This window comes from Equus przewalskii, chromosome 5, assembly GCF_037783145.1.
Source record: "Equus przewalskii isolate Varuska chromosome 5, EquPr2, whole genome shotgun sequence".
Lineage (NCBI taxonomy): Eukaryota > Metazoa > Chordata > Mammalia > Perissodactyla > Equidae > Equus > Equus przewalskii.
Genome location: NC_091835.1, coordinates 47,922,668 through 47,942,841, shown reverse-complemented (window position 1 = coordinate 47,942,841; position 20,174 = coordinate 47,922,668). Strand labels below are relative to the sequence as shown.

At 37.1% G+C, this 20,174-nt stretch overlaps 2 long non-coding RNA genes across 3 annotated transcripts in view; both read right to left on the bottom strand.

Moving 5' to 3' along the window:
* The window catches only part of LOC139083524 (uncharacterized), an 80,893-nt gene extending 70,934 nt beyond the window's left edge, over positions 1 to 9,959 (bottom strand). Inside the window, exon 1 of the long non-coding RNA XR_011540323.1 lies at positions 9,886 to 9,959. This is a non-coding gene — a long non-coding RNA (uncharacterized lncRNA). The remainder of the gene's footprint in view (positions 1 to 9,885) is intronic.
* A 2,222-nt stretch (positions 9,960 to 12,181) lies between these two features.
* Positions 12,182 to 20,174, bottom strand: part of LOC139083525 (uncharacterized) — a 330,299-nt gene continuing 322,306 nt past the window's right edge. For both annotated transcript variants that reach the window (XR_011540326.1, XR_011540327.1), the window contains one exon: positions 12,182 to 13,829. This is a non-coding gene — a long non-coding RNA (uncharacterized lncRNA). The remainder of the gene's footprint in view (positions 13,830 to 20,174) is intronic.

Below are 20,174 nucleotides of genomic sequence, written 5' to 3'. Positions count from 1 at the left end.
AGGATTTTTGTGGAGGTTCCATTACATAGGCATGATTGACTAAATCATTGGCCATTGGTGATTAACTCCATCTCCAGCCCCTCTCCCCTTCCCAGAGGTCAGGGGTGTGGGGCTGAAAGTTCCAATACTCTAATCACATGGTTGATTCCTCTGGCAACCAGCTTTCATCCTGAAGCTAGCTAGAGGCCCACCAAGAGTCCCCTCACTAGCATAAACTCAGGTGTGGTCAAAGAGGGTTTGCTGTGAATAACAAAAGACACTCCTCTCACCCTTGTCACTGAAGAAATTCCAAAAGTTTTAGGAGCTCTGTACCAGGAACCAGGGAGGAAGACCAAATATAAATATTTCTTATTATATCGCAATATCACAGGGAGGGAGGGAGGGGAAGATTCCTTTTCCATCTTGTCTCTCTCATTCCTTAGTGTCAACACCGACAAATATTTTCCCAACTTATTAAGTTTAGCTAAGTAATTTTTCCTTCATAGGTTGTACTTTAGTCAGCGGATCTACAATCTAACTCTATAGTCACCACAGATTTATATATCTATAGTCACATTACTGTTTAATTTGATTCCAAAACAGATATATTAGAATCCCAGCATATCCTTGGTTGTTCAAAGATAGTTCTAGATATAATCGTGGTCAAGCACGTCCCCTTGTCAAACAGCTATTTACTATTAACTTGATATATCATATATAAGGCATAAAGATCTCTTCTTTCTCAGACCAATTTCAAGGGCTTCTACTGCCCTTGAAATTCTACTGAATCACAGAATTTCCAGGTGGAAAGCATCTTAATGGCTAAAGAATCCAAATATTTGGGAGATTCTCTGTAATTTAAGTTTGGCCCACGTTTTTCATGAGATTAATAGGCTAGAAAGCAAGGACCACTTGCTTTGATAAGTTCATCTTCAATTCCTGCCTCTGAGAAATAAGATTTTGAGAACCTGGGAACAAAAATATGTGACTATTGATTTCACAGGCCCATGTCCTTTCAAATGCTCTTTCCTATTCTGTCAAACAACTGCCAAATCAAAGTTGATATTTTTTCCTCCTCATTTAAATGTCCCTCATACTTTCTGATTTAAGAATCATGCTAAAACGAAATTGTCACTGTTTGCTTTTATTTTGCCTAGCTTTTTTGACAGGAAAGAATAATGCAGCCTAAAAGGAAAATAAACTTGAATGAATGTGAAGTGGGAACTCATGAGTCACGGGGAATGGGATAGTTCTATTAGAAACAAGGAGAATGACTGTGATATAGTTGACCAACTAGAAACTTATGCATTATCTCATTAAATTTCATGTTTAATACTGAGAACATTCAGTGTGGGGATGATGCAATATTTAAAAGCCCTAACTCCATATCCTCAGAAAATTAAGGATAGATCTGCCATATGATCCAGCTATTCCACTGCTGGGTATTTATCCAAAGAACTTGAAAACACAAAGGCATAAAGATACTTGCACCCCTATGTTCACTGTGGCATTATACACAATAGCCAAGACTTGGAAGCAACCTAGGTGCCCATTAAGGGACGAATGGATAAAGAAGATGTGGTATTTATACACGATGGACTACTACTCAGCCATAAGAAACGACGAAATCCAGCCATTTGTGACAACATGGATGGACCTTGAGGGCATTATGCTGAGTGAAATAAGTCAGAGGGAGAAAGTCAAATACCACATGATCTCACTCATAAGTAGAAGATAAAAACGACACACACACACAAAAAAAACCCCATAGCATTGGAGATTGGACCGGGGGTTACCACTGGGGAAGGGGGGAGGGGGGAGGGCAAAAGGGGTGATTAGGGTCACATGTGAGGGGATGCACTATAATTAGTGTTCGGGTGGTGAACATGATGTAATGTATCCAGAATTTGAAATATGATGCACATCCGAAAAAAAATAAAAATTAAAAATAAATAAATAAATAAAAGTCCTAACTCCAGAGGTAGGATCAGTGTGGTTAAAAAAAACTGCTCGACAAAACATAATTGATTGACTCTGTATCGGACAGACCAGAGTCTCACTCCTCCTAAAAATGTTACCTCACTAGAAAATCATGGCTTAAAACGTTCCTTCTTTAAGAGCCCAAAGGAATCTGTAAATATAAAGAGTTACATGAACTTATTCAACCTGTAAAACACACACACATTCCATTCCTATATCCACACAGCAGATCGGATTTATAGCCTTTACCATTTGGAGTAAGGAAAAAGGCTTTACATATTGAAACAAAAGGAAAATGACAAGTCGTTTTCAGTATTTGATAAGTTAATCAGATTTCTGACATAAATGCATGATTATAAATGCAGTGTCTTTCTAATGTATCATACCAGATATGCTGTAAATTCTGAAACATGAGATCAGCAATGACTAATGGCTGGATTAAAATCAGGACTGAATAAATGGGATAACAGCCAAAGAACAGATTCCTGTGAATAAATAATAGTTCAATGTCACATTTTAGCTTAATTTAATGTTGCACTTTATTTTCCAAAATACTGCCTTCATTCCATAAATATATGAAGACCCACTGTGTACTAGACTTATTATTCTGTTTGTAGCAAGTTCATGGTCACAAATAGGTGCTGAAATCTAATCTCTTCCCTAAGAGATTTGGTTTCACTCACTGTTGATCTTGCGCTCTTTCTCGTTGTTGTTGAAATTGATAAACGCTCACCACATTCAGTAACATTTTCCAGCCTTCCAGACAAATGAATTCATAGCACACACATTCACTTCCCCTTGAAAACACAATTTTTGTAGTTTTTGTTTCCAGAGAGGACAGAGTAAGTTTATTTTTAAGAAGAATTAATGAAATAAGAAAACGATTGCTTCACTGAGGAGCATAGCCTCAAAGTCACGGATAATCTAGAAAACAACTTCAGTGACGTACTTCTTTTTCCACAGAGGCCTGTTCCAATTAAAATGAAGCTGCTCTCCCATGAAGCTGTCTTTATCCGGCAATCACGTACTTAATGAGAACCCCACTACCTGCTCTCGCCTGATCAAGTAGACTTCCAGGACAAATTCCTACGTTTTGGCTATTTTAAATGTTGACTTTGCCATGACTTTTTGTATAAATATCTTTGAAAGATAGTCATTTCTTTTTACCTATTCTACATGGTTCACTAGAAAAGGGGAAAATCATTTTAAGAATGTAACTTCCTGGTTTCCTTTTACTGTTGTCCGCAGGTTTCTATTTTTTGTTCATCTGCCTTGTCTTCACTTGAGGGCAGGGGGCATAGTCATAGTTTATGTTGCATGACAAGTAAAATATCTTTTCAGACCATATTTCATTTGTTTACTACTCCTCCGGAGATTATACTGATTTATTTAGACATGGTTTTATTACACGAATCTGCTAATATTAACATAGACAGTAGTGATTTTATACTGTGCCAAATAGCTAATTAATTAAGGTTTCCTAAGATTGACACTCTGGAATTGGATTTCCCTAAATACTAGTCTACAGAGATAGCTTGTGAAATTCGATTGTGGACATATACTAATTAGAGCGAAAGGCTCAATAAAAAAAAAAAATCTTATTAACCTTAATTCTTCCCCAATTATTCAATGTTTCATTAGGTAATTCGATTCCTGTATCTATTCCTAAAGAAGCTCAATTGATAGCTCTCTCAATTTGATTTGATTCCTTCAACAACTTGCCCATAGTCACACCGCCAACAACAACCTAGAAGTGGACTCAGATCTGTATAACTAGAAAGCTTGTACTTTTCACATAAGGCAGAATTACATCAATGCTTTGTTCCCCCACCTTCACCTATGACCTGCTTCTTTTCCTGTATTTTATATGTAAGTGAACAACAACCTGTCGACTGAAATAAAGAGTCTGGGTAAAGGTTAATTAAGGAGTTTATTCGATAATCAAGGTTAGGAATTTGAATCCAGGAAACAGTTCAACAGACTATTCTGAGGACCTGCTCCAAGGTCTACAGCTCTGAGTACAGTTCATATACCTTTTAACAGAGCAGTGTATAAGCAGGAAATGGCTTGCACATCTAGTAATTTAGTTCAAGGATAACAAGAACTTTTTGGTTATACATCAAACAAGGCTTGTAACGTTGGTGTTATCTATGTGGGGAGGGAGGCAAGGACCAGGGTCATCACTTTTTTCCACAGTCTCTAAGAAATGTAGTTGGGAAACGTGAGAGTGAGGTACCCATTATCTCTTTCTGTTGCTGATCCATCCTGCTGGCATCTTCAGTGAGGAGATGACGGGTTGCAAGGCCATTTAGGCACAGGCTTAAGAGGTCTGTGTGGCTCTTTCACAGTACAACGTTGAGTTTTATTGTACTGACTTTAAGCCTATGCAGCTCACTTGCTAGATTTGCCCAGCAGACCAGGGAGAGGGGTCCCAGTTTCATTCACAAACCTAATCTACCAAGTCACCCAAGTCAGGAGTGCAGAAGCCAACTGAATCGGCCCCCTGTTCCTCAGAGACATTTCTGATCAGTCCCTAAGACCTGCAGAGCTCACCTCTTTAACATACCTGGTACCTAACACTTCATTTCCATTTTTACTTCTAGTGTCTTAGATAAATTCCTTATCTTTCTCCCAAATTAAAGTTCTCTTCTTTCTCTCACTTATGCTCCATCTTCAAACCTCCTCATCACAGACAAATTTTTTATAAGGCAAAACTTACTTCCCATACACACACACACGCGCGCGCGCGCACACACACACAATGCAACACACCTTAAAATTCTTGAGTGACATCTAACAAGATAAGGTTTAATTTCATTAGGATGCCATATATTGTTCTCTATGGTCCAATCTCTGCCTATCTCCCACTAGACCTTCCTGACACAGCACACCCTCTACTCTACTCTCCAGTCATATTAAACCACCCACTGTTCAGTGTATCAATGGTTTCTATGTTTCCGCAACTTTGTTCAGCTCCTCCAATTATCTGAACGCGCCTCGCTTCCCCAGTCTCTTCAGGTCAAATGGTGCTTCCCCTGTGAAGCCTTCTGTGAGTCTCTCCTTTGTGATTGATTGCCCAACATTAATCCCATCCCAAATTATTGGCTTCAATCAGCAGCTTCAGGATGGTGATGACACAACTCTAGCCAAATTTAGTGCCCCTATTACTTTACAAGACTGACATCTTTTACAAGCCTTTAATTTCTTTAATGGCAAGAAATCTATCACATTTATCTTTCTAATGGTCAATGTGACTCATATAGTAGGCGCAGTCATACACGTGATTGTTTATATAGTAGGCACTGTCATTTATTCAGCAGAATCGTATTTGTCTTTGTCATAGAATAAACTGTCAGGCAGAAGACTCAGTTACAACTGCCATATAGTAAGCATTTAAATGTTGACATAATAAATTGATGTTTGTATAGCAATATTTATATAATAATTCATATAAATGTATGAGTTAATTTTAACATTTTTCGGCAAAATGCACTTTCACTACACTATTACCACAGTTGGTGTCTTCTCTTAGTGATTTTATCCAATATTTTCAGATTCTTGAGAATGTTTGTGGTAAACTCACCATTTTTTAGACATCCCTGTCCTTCAAAAGATCTCCTCGATCAGATGCCATTATCCTGTTTCCTGCTTTCATGAAATTCTATAGCTAAATCAGATTTTCTCATGTTAGCTTCAAGGTGTTTTTTACTGCTTTATTCAGATATAATTGACATACAAAACATTGCATACGTTTAATGTATACAATTTGATGAATTTAGACATAAGCATATACCCATGATAGCATCACCACACTCAAGGTAGTAAACATATTCATCACCTCCCAAAGTTTCCTTGGTGTCCTTTTGTTTTGGCTTTGTTTTTGTTCTATTTTTTTTGGCAAGACCACTCAACATGAGATGTAAACATGAGGTAACTCTTAAATTTTTCAGTGTATAATTCCGTGGTGTTGACTATAGGCACCATGTTGAACAGCAGGTCTCCGGAACTTATTCATATTGTGTAACTGTAACTTTGTACCCATTGAATAACAACTCCCTATTTCCCCCTCCTCCCACCTCCTGGCAACTACCATTCTATTTTTTGTCTCTATGAGCTTAACTATTTTAAACACTTCATATAATCAGAATCACGTGGTATTTGCCCTTCTGTGACTGACTGATTTCCCTGAGCATGACACTAAATTAGAAACTTTTACACTGTTGATAGGGATGCAAAATGGTGCAGCCACTATGGAAAACAGTATGGAGGGTCCACAAAAAAAAAATAAAAAATAGAACTACAATACCATCCAGTAATCCCACTTCTGGGCAGATATTCAAAAAAATTAAAATCAGGATCTCAAGAGATATCTGCACTCCCATGTTCACTGCAGCATTATTCACAATAGCCAAGCTATGGAAACAACCCAGATATCCATTGACAGATAAATGGATAAAGAAAATGTGAAACATATATACAATGGAATATTATTCAGTCTTAAAAAAGAAGGAAATCCTACAATTTACAACAACATGGATAGCCTTGGAAGATATTATGCTTCAGTGTACAAAATAGCTGATTTGACAAGATGTTGCCCCATTTCAGTTATGTGGAATTCTAGCCACTGGAGTACCTACCCCACACAGTGGCCTTGCTCTAAACATTCATTCATTTGAACAATAGTTTTTGACACCCACTATTTACTTGCAGGCATCATAGGGATATACAGATGACATTTTGGTTCTCAAATTTCTTGCAGTATAAAATATGAGAAAGAAATAAAATAGTTTGACATTAGTAAAATCACATAAATGTTGGAGTTCAACATACCTACATTCAAGCCTTGGTCTTATCTTACTAACCACCAGACTTTGAGCAAGTTACCCCATGTCTGTGAGATTCTCAGTTTCTCCATCTATAATCTGAAATAAATTGTAAGATTATTTTAAGATTATATGTCTGTGAAAAGTATTTTGCATTGTGTCTGACCCTTAGTAAGGAAGCAGTAAGAGGTAAGATTACAATGGAAGTATTTATATGCAGTCGTGTGGCACAAGGAAGAGAATGGTCAAGGGAGAAAAAGAAGGCTTTATGGAGGGAGTGTCAGAAGAGGTTAGCCTTGAAAAATTTCTGGCATTTTCTAGGCAGACAAGAGAGGAAGGACACTCAGGTGAAGAATGCAATGTGAGCAGAGGCGTAAATATTCACATGAGTGGGGAACAGACAACAGTTTAGTATGGCCAGCATTTACGTGAGCAGACTGGGTAAATTCTAGTACCATATTGTTAGACATTTATATGTGTCACTTAATGTAAAGTAAGTAAGGTTTATGAATAATTCAGGAAGTTGACAGTGACCTTTGTCTAGTGTCCAGACCTCAAACACATAGAAAAGATGGAATGCTATTATCTCTCTTAATAAGTGCCACCTGCTGTGGAGTTCTGTGTCATATTAGCCAACATACTCTTCTCAGTGTCCTAGGGAAAGTGTTGACTTGCTTGGTTTACTTTTCTATTTCTTGCTCAGTCAGAGTCTCCAGTCTTGTCCTTTCAAATACATTCTCCACTGCACCCAGAGAGGCCCACAAATCTAAATCACAAAGCCAGCAATGTTGACCATACTATTTAAAACCCTTTCATGCTTTCTCATGACCTTAAAAAATAAAATTTAAACTTCTTAGAATGGTAAAAATATCCTCCATGACTATTCTTTTCATCCCTCTCCAGCTTTTGCTTTTTCCTGCTTTTGCACTTTGGAATAAAGAAATACAAAATTATGAAAAGTTCCTGTACACATCAGGCTCTTTAAAATTCTGTCTGTTTTCTCATCTCTCCCATCTACCTTGAGTACCCTTTTCTCCTTCATTGTCAGCCTAGCATTCTTTTATTTATTTTTTTAATTGCAGTAACATTGGATTATAACATTACATAGCTCAGCCCAGCATTCTTTAAGACACGTCCCCGTGTATTTTCCTTCCCTGCTACCCAGCCGGGATTGCATGCACCTCCTCTGTGCTCCCTCAGAACTCGTGTCCAGGTTATTTGTTTTTATTTGTCCCATTAGAATATAATTTCTTGAAAGAAAGTTCTACTGTCTTAATTGTTTTTTAATAATCCCAGAACAATTACTGCTATATGGTACCTAACGTATAGGCCTGTTGGATAAAAGGTAACTTTTTTTTTCCTATTTCTTTCTTTCTTTTTTTTTATGAGGAAGATTGTCCCTGAGCTAACATATGCTGTCAATCTTCCTCTTTTTGCTTGAGGAAGATGGTCCCTGAGCTCACATCCGTGCCCATCTTCCTCTGTTTTCTATGTGGGATGCTGCCGCAGCATCGCTTGATGAGAGGTTCGTAGATCCTCATCCAGGATCTGAAACTGCGAACCCTGGGCTGCCGGAGCTGAGGGCGCGAACTTAACCCATACACCACAGGGCTGGCCCCGAAAAGTAACTTTTAATGTACAGTACAACATAGCAGTTCCCAGAAGGTCATGTTATTATTGATTTATAGCCTCCTGAGTTTTTTCCATTTAACCAATATATGTATATATATAGTGTCCCTTTTATTTTTACTTTGTTTTTATTTTGTTTTCTTTTTGTGTGGTAAGAATACTTAATATGAGAGTATATATTTATAAGCTACTTCCAGGTCGCTGGCTCCGTTCTAATCAAGCTGGCATAGAATAGGTTAAAATTGGACCCTCTTGTTGATTTTGATTCCATTGATTATAGTTAATAGCAAGTACAGAGAAACATTAATTTTTTTACAACTAGTCATACCATTGTGAAACATTTCAACAACCAATATTTTCACACACATTAAATGCCTACCATATGCCAGATCTAAGAGCCTTTGGGGAAACCCGATAGCCTTGCTTAGTAACTGCTATTGTCCTTTTCTTCTGATGATACCATATATTTTGAAAAGAAAAAATATGGTGAGTTCTAAGGTCTCCCTATTGCATTTGCACCTCATTTATCTGCTGAGAAAGCAAGAGCACAGTGGCTTTATCACAACTTGGCTTGTGATCCTGATGCAATGCTAGGAATTTGTTGATGGAGCTAGGCAGTCGCCCATCCAGAAAGTCTCTAATTATGATCTTGGCAACAAATATTGTATGAAGAAGCTAACAGTCTTGCCTCATAATCAGTTTTGCCTTCACGGCTCTCGCAGCTCTATTTTCAGCTCCATTTTGCTCCATTTGCATAAGAGTTGAGTTACTATCACCAAATTAACCTGATACAATTCATACCCCGCTTTCTCATCGCAGTCAGAGTCGTTCCTCACTTTTGTCCAACAACTTTCTAGGGAACTGCATGCTTGGAGGCCAAGTATATTGACTCTCCTTTGTTTTCAAACAATCTTCTTCTGAAACTCGCTTGAGTTTTTCTTTTTTTTGCTACATTAGTGCTTCCATGTGTGTGTGTGTATGTGCAATATCGTACATTTCTGAGCATAATTAAAACCACTGCTAGTGTCTCTTATGAGTAACTCTTCACTGAGAGAATAGTGACATCAGAAATGCCATCTACCTCAGAGGGCAGAAGATATTTGTCTATAGAGTTTAACCGTAGGCTAGTCTACCCTCTTGTTCTTTTCTTAGGATAGCAGAAGGTATGGAAATACCATTTGTACAGGAATTGTACAATAGTTCTTTATCTCTAAATGAGTGGTTCTTCAGCCTGCCAGCAGGAGAATTTCCTCAGACTGCCTATTGTCATATTCTACTGCTAGGTACAGCCTTATGTGGATAGCTTCCCCAGAGGTATTCAATATTATAAACATCTCAGCATTTATGATCAATATAATCTTAACTTTTCTGTGTACTAATTTGCAAGAGAACACTTGCTTTGAAATCAGAAAGAACTGGGTTTAAATCCCAAGTCTGCACTAAAATTTGTTAATATGGAAATGATGATACTAACCTCGAATTCCTTCAAGGATTAGATGACAGAATGTATCAAATAGTACCCGGAACATAGCAGTATATGAGATGTTTTATTTTTGTTGTTAGTACCGTGGAGTCAATTCTGACTCCTAGCAACCCTGTGTACGGCAGCGCGGAACCCTGCCTGGTCTTTTTGCACCATTCTCTCACCTTCTGGCACTGTATCAGACAGCGTTATGCTGCTGTCCATTTGGTTTTCATGGCCAATTTTTTTGGAAGAGAGTGGCAAATACTTCTTTCTAGTCTGTCTTAGTCTGGAAGCTACGCTGAAACCTGTCCACCACGGGTGACCCCGCCGGTATTTGAAATTCTGATGGCACAGCTTTCAGCATCACAGCAACATGCAGCCTCCACAGTATGACAACTGACAGATGGGTGGTGTGGTTCCCCGACCCAGAAATGAACCCAGGCCGGCAGTGAAATCACAGAATCTTAACCACTAGGCCACCACAGTTGTTTTACAGTTATCTATAAAACGTCTTTTCCTTAAAATAGAATATAAGGGGAGTTTTTTTTGTTTTGTTTTTTTAAGTCAGAAAACATAAAGGCAAGTGAGTTTGGCTCACTATGGCCAAAAGATTCTCTGAATCTTAAGTGTTCTAGGGATTCTAAGCAATTATAGAAGGTGCAGCAAGAGCCTCTACGTGGTCTCGCAGTCACTGAGGCTGAGAAGGGTATGTAGCCAGGAGTCTGATCTAAGTAATGAAGAAACAGGCTCTGGAGCCAGGCTACCAATTACAGCCATTTGGTCTCAGGTAATGAACTTCACCTCTCATGTGCTTTAGTTTCCTCATCTCTAAAGAGTTTCTGCCTCATAGGTTTGTTTGTTAGAGAAATTTGAAGAGTTGATACATTAAAGCACGCCTGGAACATGGAAAGCTTTTAATACAATGTAAAATGTTGTAGTTCAGTCCAGTTAGGTCACTAAGGCAGAAGATGAACAGGGAAGGAAAAAATAATCACACTTACCCATTCTCTAGACCTGAGAGAGTTTAACTGGACCTGAGTACCAATCTTTCATTTCACGTGATTAAGAACGGAAACACACTTTCTACATGCTGAAATTTCACTGGTGCATATATCACAGAACCCTTCTTCCCAAGTGGTTTCTCTTGCTTACCGCCTCTTCCCAACTGTTTTTCATGCATAACGCACACCTTCTTCCCTGGAAATCTCTAGCACATGCACGTTCAATCCAACTGGGCTCAGAATTTAACTCTTTATTCTCTTGGCATCTTTTCTCTTGCTAAGCTTTCAATCCTGATTAACTGTGAAAACCCACAAGGATAATTCCATTCTCTGTTCCACTCTTATCTTTTGATATATTTTAAAAGCTTCATTTCAAACATTTTTGATGAAACAAAAATTCTAAGCTTTTAAATATTCCTACACCTCCATTCAAATCATCCCCAAATTATAAAGACCTGTGATTCCTAAACCGTGCATTCTAAAAGAAATAAAAACACAGATCAGTACAGGGGAAAAGTTGGTAACAAATATTGGTACAAGTGTTTATCTTAAATGAATTCTGCTTACATTTCTTGTAAAATGCAGTTATCAAGAACTAGCAGAGGGGGCCAGCTACATGGCTGAGTGGTTAAGTTCGTGTGCTCCACTGCAGCGGCCCAGGGTTTGGATCCTGGGTGCAGACATGGCACGGCTGGTCAGGCCACGTTGAGGCAGTGTCCCACATCCCACAACTAGAAGGACCTGCAACTAAGATATACAACTATGTACCGGGGGCAGGGTGGGGCTGGGAAATAAAGCAGAAAAAATATATATATATATATTGGCAACAGTTGTTAGCCCAGGTGCCAATCCTTTAAAAAAAAGGAAGATTGGCAACAGCTGTTAGCCTAGGTGTCAATCTTTAAAAAAAGAAAAAGAACTAGCACATTTTGACTGATAGCTTTTATTCTATTTAAATCCTATAGACCCAACCAAGTGTCATAATAGTGCACTTTTTTCTTACTGTGGATAAGTCAAGACATGACTTTTGTGGAACAAACTTATCCTTATACCTCAACAGCTGGCTTCGGTTTTATTTAAGAGACCCAACAGTCAGGCAAAATTTAAAGGAACTGGCCAAATCCAAGCAAGAGAAACACAAGGCTGAATGCTCTCAAGAGCCCGCTGCAGAGGAAGATTTGTTTTAAATGAATGTGGTGTCTTGGTTCAGCTCTCCCAGTTTGGGGTTCTACAATAGTTGGTAGTAATTTTATCTTCCCCCTTTTTATGCCCTAATTATATATTTTAAATCATTCTAGCATACATTTTGTTTTTTTACTATTATTATTTTTTTGCTGAAGAAGATTAGTGCTGAGCTAACATCTACTGGCAATCTTTCTCTTTCATTTTTTTTCTTGCTTGAGGAAGATTAGCCCTGAGTTAACATCTGTGCCAGTCTTCCTCTACTTTATATGTGGGTCACCACCACAGCATGGCTGACGAGTGGCGTAGGTCACCTAGGATCCAAACCTGCGAACTGGGGCTGCCAAAGTGGAGTGTTCCGAACTCAACCACTAGGCTACAGGGCCAGCCCCACATACATTTTAAGAAGTAAACCCTAGGTCCCATGTGTCACTTCAGAGAAGGTACTCTCATGGAGGTTATGAGAAGACTGGTCAGGAGGCCAAAATATTTCCTGATAAAAGCTGTTCCTAACAGATATAAATAGAAGCTTTTCCAGGACTGCAGCTTGATACTATATTGGGAATCATGTAACATTTACAATATACTTTCATGCAAGACTATCTCGTGCTAAAGCAGTGCTAAAAGAGACAGTGTCTTTAGAGTTCACCCTACGTGATATTCAGAAGTAGTGGCAAGTCCAATCTCCTATCTTAATCCTCACTTGTTATTATGGTAAGTAGCTTCCTGGTTTTCTGCTTTGTCCAGCTAGCACTGCAATATTTTGCCCATTAGGAGTAGATAGTAAAAATTCCTCTCAAAATTCCATTTACTTGATCTGTAGCTACTGTGATAGAATTTAAATGAAAGTTTTTTAAAAATAGGATGAAATCTTATATTTAAGCTCTTTTTGCATGGAAGAAATAGATTTAATTCCAAAAGGGAAAGAGAATTCCTTCAACTATCTAAAACTATACCATGCATCGATCTAAAACCTTTCATTAAGGGCTGATAACAATGCCTAAAATTCTGAATTTAGATACTAATTTTAATATATGATAGTTTACTACAAATCTTTACTCATCGCTTTCCTAAAGAAACTGAACATCTCAGTATCTCAGGTTTTTTGCATAGATTATGTTTAACATTGTAAACAATTCCTAGGAGGAAATCTTAATTCATATGGAAAGCAGATGTGCATAATTAAGATGTTTGTGAAGGCTCTCTAATTAACATAGTCTTGTGAACTTGGATACTGATGTCACTATGGCCATATTTTCCTAACACTCTGAATTTTATCATATGTGTTGGAGTTGTAAATGTAAGTCTTAACTTGAAGAAGAGGAAAAACTGTAGCAAAATGATTCCACATGTAAACCTGAGGATCAAGAACGAACACAGGACTATAGATATCAAAGAGCGTACAAGATACCCCGGAACTTGCTGGACCAAGATCTGGAAGAAGACAAGACATCAGAAATATAAGCTAAGGCATTCAAGGCATACTTATCCTAAGAGAATTGGCCATTCCTGCAGGAGTAGTTGAAAGGCTGAGCAGTGATTTTGGTGGCCTTGTGGGACTAGGCAAATAGAAGTCAAATTAGGAACTTGCTAGGAGGGGGAACATTGATAATTTACCCACTACAAAGGATTATACCCATAAAGTAAGCTGGAAGTAAAGAAGTCCTCTCTTGAAAATGCAGCCCAACATTCCATCATCTGTTGGTCCAAGAAAACTCAACTCTTGAACTTCATTTAAAGTGGTTCTGGACTGGTAGGACTCCCGTGTGTCTGGAAAAAACAAAGGAAAATCCTCTATTAAGGATGATATTATAGGAAAGGCATCAAAAATTTTTTCCGAACAATTGTTTTCTTTCAAATTTTTTTCTTGTCGTGAGAAGTTTCAAGATCCACTCTCCTAGCTATTTTTGAATATGCGATACAGTATTATTAACTATAGTCACCATACTGTATCCATCCCTGTGATTTATTCTTTTTATAACTGGAAATTTGTACCTTTCAACCTCCTTCATCTATTTCACCCACCTCCCGCTCCTCACCTCAGGCAGCTGTCAGTCTATTCTCTGTATCCATGAGCTGAGATTCCTTGTTTTTGGTTTGTTTGTTTTGTTAGATTCTACATATAAATGATATAATATGGTATTTATCTTTTTCATTCTGACTTATTTAACTTATCATAATGCCCTCAAGCTCCATCCATGTTGATACAAATGACAAGATTTCATTCTTTTTTATGGTTGAATAATATTCAGGTGTGTGTGTGTGTACACCACAGTTTCTGTATCTATTCATCCACTGACAGACATTTAGATTATTTCCATGTCTCGGCTATTGTAAATAATGCCACAATGAACATGAGGGAGCATATATCTTTTCTAATTAGTGCTTTTGTTTTCTTTGGATAAATACCCAGAAGTGGAATTGCTAGATTTTAAGAATTTGGTTTTCCACAGTGGTTGCACCAATTTACGTTGCCACTAACAGTGCACGAGCATTCGCTTTTCTCCACATCTTCAGCAACACTTGTTATTTCTTGTCTTTTTCATGATGGCCATTCTAACAATTGTGAAATGATATCTCATTGTGGTTTTTAATTACATTTCTCTGATGATTAGTAAAACAATTTTTAATATAATATTATCACAAAGTCAAATAAAATTAGGCACACAAGGAAAGATAATACCATGAGTGAAAAACAACACACACAATAGACAAAGAAATGGACACACACTCCTCCCTCAAAAAAACAAAACAAAATGAAACAAAACAAAAACATGACATTGAAATTATCAACCTCAAATCATAAAACAATTATACTTAAAATGCCCACTAAAGCAAACAACAAGATTAAAATTTTTGGTAGGGGAATAGAAAGTATAGAAAATGACATGATAGGGGCTGGCCCCGTGGCTAAGTGGTTAAGTTCGCGTACTCTCACTTTGGTGGCCCAGGGTTTCGCAGGTTTGGATCCTGGGAGCGGAAATGGCACCATTCGTCAGGCCATGCTAGAGTGGTGTCCCACATGCCACAACTAGAAGGACCCACAACTAAAAAAAATACACAACTACATACCAGGGGGCTTTGGGGAGAAAAAGGAAAAATAAAATCTTAAAAAAAAAATGACATAGATAGGAGAAAGAACTGAATAGAAATTAATTAACTGAAATTATGTGGATTAGTAACAGCTATTAGCTATGATTGAAGAAAGAATTAGTGAACTGAAAATAAGGCAGAACAAACTATCCAGAACTATCCAGCATTTATAGACAAAAAGATAGAAAATACAGAAAAGCTGGCAGGAGAATTAAAAAGAAGAAATAAAATGAGTCAAAGGCAATATTTTATTAAATAGTAGGTGAAATTGCACATGAAATAGTAGAGATATTAATCTACACATTCAAGAAACCCAAAAAATGCCAAACATAATAATTAAAAAATCTATAATTACATGTATCTAGTAGAACTCAAAAAATTGAAGCATGGAGAAAATATCAAATGGAGTCAGAAGAAATAGATAGACTACTTTTAAAGAAGGAACAGAAAGACTCACAGTTGACTTCTCAATCACAACAGAGGAAGCTTTAGAATGATATTGTTAATGAGATGAAGAAAATAATTTCCATCCTTAAATTGTATACTCAGAAAAAGGTTACTTTAAAAATAAAAAAGAAGGGACTGGCCTGGTGGCGCAGTAGTTAAGTGCACACATTCTGCTTCAGCAGCCCGGGGTTCGCCAGTTCAGATGCCTGGTGTGGACATGGCACTGCTTGGCAAGCCATGCTGTGGTAGGCTTCCCGCATATAAAGTAGAGGAAGATGGGCACAGATGTTAGCTCAGGGCCAGTCTTCCTCAGCAAAAAGAGGAGGATTGGTAGCAGATGTTAGCTCAGGGCTAATCTTCCTCAAAATAAATAAATTAATTAAAAAGAAATAAAGGCAGTTTTAAAACAAGAAAAAAATGTAGTTCACCACCAATAGGGAATTTCAATGAATGTGCTTCAGTCACAATAAAATGATTCCTAGTGAAAAATCAGAAATGCATAAAAAAATACAGAGGAAATAAAAGGTCACTAAAATGTGGCTAAAGGTATACGAACTTTATAAAGCAATAAAAATGAGCATTAAAAACTATTTTCATTGTCCAAAAGGGTGGTAAAAGAACCAGTTAATAGTAGATTTGATAGTTAAATATAGCTCTTATAATTTGAAGTTTAATGTTAAATGAATAGAAACTGAATAAATAATTTCCGAACTAGGAGGAAAACAGAATAATGAAAATTAATCAATAGAGAAAGAGAGAAAGTAGTGAAGTAAGAACAGTTTTGGTGAGTAAAAAGTAGAAAATAAGACAGGAGACACAAATCCAATTATACAAGTAATTACATTAAATGTAAACGGACTAGTTCTATAGTTAAATGACAAATTTTTCAAAGTAAATTTAATCAATCATTTGTTTTTAACAAAAGAGACATCTATAACATGAAAACACACAAAGTTAATAAAAAGAAAGGTAAAAAAGAAAAACAGTCAAAAGAAAGTTGATGGAGGCTCCCTGATGGCAGTGTAAGTTTTCTACAGCCCATCCTTCTTACTGATTACAACTAAAAACTCTGGGAAGAAAAAATAAACTATCTAAGGACTCTGATAACGTAAAAAGGAAAGAGAAAAAACCTACCTGAAGACTCTGATAAATAAAGAGAGGGGAGTTGAAACTTGGAGAAGCAATCCTTACAGAGGTAAATTTCACTTTTTTCCCTATATCCCAGTTGGAGAGTGGCACAGTGCAGACACCTAAAACTCAGACAGAAACCCCACTATCTTTTTTGCCAAATGATTCCTAAAAAGGAGCCCCAGAAGGCAGAAGAGTAGAAGAGACAGAGCCATAGAAGCTTTTCTCCTAATTCTGTGTATGAATCCACATAAGTCTTACCCTAGGTTCTGAACCACAGATGCACAGGATGGACTCAAATCAGGGTATCAAAAACTTAAACAATTGAACAAAAATTTGGACTACTACCTGCAGAAGTTGAGCCAAAGCTGATAATGTGCAACTATGTGGGTTGATTGCCTGCTAAAACAAAAATGACATTCTTCAAAAGAGTTTCACAGCAGCCAGAATCTACACACGTAATATTCACAATGTTCTGAACAAAATCCAAATTACTTGACATACAAAGGCCCATACTCAAGAGAAAAGCATCTATAATAATTATGTCCCTTGCAGTAAAGGAAAATACAAAATGAATGAAAAGATAGAAAGTTACAACAGAGAAATAGAAAACATACATTATAAAAAAGAAACCAATGAAACTTTAAGGACTGAAAAGTGCAAAGCTTGAAATAAAAATTTCAATGGATGGTCTCAAGAGTAGAATGAAGTTGACAGAGAAGTCATTGAACTTGGAGACATATCAACAAAATAAAAATTATCCATATGAAGAACAGAGAGTAAAAAGATTAAAAAAAAGAGCAGACACCCAAGGACCTATGGGACAATATCAAAAGATCTAAGATGTGTTTTTAACTCTCTCTAGATTTAAGAGTTTAAATATATATATTGTAATATCCATAAAAGCCACTGAAAGTGATATAAAGAAATATAATAAAAAATCCAATAAATAAATTAAAATGGAATACTAATAAAAAAATTCAAATAATCCAATAGAAGGGAGAAAACCAACAAAAACAGAAAGAAAAAAACACCAAAAAAAAAAAGGCACACTGGTCCAATCATGCCAATAATTACATTTAATGTTAGTGATATAAATCAGGTGTCATGAAATCCAGCCTGCCACCAGTTTTTGTAAATAAAGTTTTATTGGAACACAGTCATGCTCATTTGTTTATGTATTAGAGATGAATAGTTGCAAGAGAGCTTATGGTCCAGAAAGCCTACAATATTCATTTGGCCCTTTACAGAAAAGACTTTACAACTACTGCTCTAAATCTTTGCTATCCAATAGAAATATAATACACAAGATATATGTAATTTGAATTTTTTTGGTAGCCACATTTAAAAAGTAAAAAAACTTTGAAACAGGTGAAGTTAATTTTTTAGATTGATTTCAAGTGCAATCTTTTCTTGTCATCAATACTGTGAACAATATACTTTTTTTTAAATTGAAGTAACATTGGTTTATAAGGTTATATAAATTTCAGGTGTACATCATTGTATTTTGAATTCTGTGTAGACTACATCATGTTCACCACCCAAAGACTAGTTACCATCCATCACCATACACCTGTACCCTGTCACCTCTTCGCCTTCCTCCCTCCCCACTTCCCTTCTGGTAACCACCTATCTAATCTCTGTATCTATGTATTTGTTTGTTGTTGTTTTTATCTTCTCTTTATGAGTGAGATCATACAGTATTTGACTTCCTCCATCTGACTTATTTCACTTAGCATGATACCCTCAGTGTCCATCCATGTTGTAGCAAATAGCAAGATTTCATGGTTTTTTTTATAGCAGAGTAGTATTCCATTGTGTATATACACCACATCATCTTTATCCATTCGTCCCTTGATTGGCACTTATGTTATTTGCAAGTCTTGGCTATTGTGAATAATGCTGCAGTGAACACAGTGGTGCATATATCTTTATGCATTCATGTTTTCATGTTCTTTGGATAAATACTCAGCAATGAAATTGCTGGATCATATGGTATTTCTATTCTTAAGTTTTTGAGGAATCTCCATACTGTTTTCCATAGTGGCTGTACCAGTTTACATTCCTACCAGCAGTGTATGAGGGTTCCCTTTTCTTCACATCTTCTCCAATACTTGTTATTTCTTGCTGGATTAATTATAGTCATTCTGATGGGCATGTCCATACTTCCTAAAGCAATCTACAGATTCAATGCAACCCCTATCAAAGTTGCAACAACGTTTTTCACAGAAATAGAACAAAGAATCCTAAAATTTTCATGGAACAACAAAAGACCCTGAATAGCCAAAGGAATCCTGAGAAAAAAGAACAAAAAAGAACACTCCCTGATTTCAAAATTTACTACAAATGTATAGTAATCAAAACAAAGTGGTTCTGGCACAAAACAGTCATATAGATCAATGGAACAGAATCGAGAGTTTGGAAATAAACCTACACATCTATGGACAGCTAATTTTCAACAAGGGAGCCAAGAACACAAAACGGAGAAAAGAAAGTTTCTTCAGTAAATGGTGTTGGAAAAACTGGACAGCCATGTGCAAGAAGAATGAAAGCAAGCAGACCATTGTCTTACACCATATACAAAAATTAACTCAAAATGGATTAAAGACTTAAAGGTAAGACCTGAAACCATAAAACTTCTAGAAGAAAACACAGGCAGTATGCTGTTTGACATTCGTCTTGATGCAGAGCACAGCCAGCAGCTCCAGCTGATCAGGAAGCCCACCCAGTGGCAGTCCTTGAATGTGGAGCCCAGCCATCAGGCCCACCCAATTGTGGAGCCCAGCCAGTAGCATCCCCCCTTGACCTCAGAGCATGGGGAGTAGCCTTACCCAAATAAAGACCCTGATAGCAAGCTCCACCTGCCCAAGGACTTCACTAGCTAACCCCGTTAGTACTCTAAGCTAAGCTCACTATAGTGAAGGTTTTCCCCTGCTGAAGCAAACCTGTAAAGTCTGGAAGAGAGAGAACTTAGTCAAATGTGCAGATACTAACACAAGAAAGCAAAGATCACAAATAATCAGATAAACATGACACCACCAAATAAAACCAATGAAGCTCCAGTAACTGACCTCAAGAAAATGGAAGTCTATGAAATGCCTAAGACTTCAGAATAATCGTGCATGAAATTCAGTGACCACTCAGATAACTAAACAAAATTAGGGGGGAACAAAATGAGAAGTTCAACAAAGAAATAGGAGCCTTCAAAAAACCAAACAAAACAAACCTCAAACAGAAATCCTAGAGCTGAAGAATACAATGACTGAAATGAAGAATCCAATAGAGAGCTTCGACAGCAGAACTGATTAACCAGAAGAAAAAAAATTCAGCAAACTAGAAAATAGGTCATTTGAAATTATCCAGAGGGAAGCAAAAACCAAAACACAGGAGGTAACAAGTGCTGGCAAGGATGTGGAGAAAAGTGAACCCTTGTACACTGTTGATGGG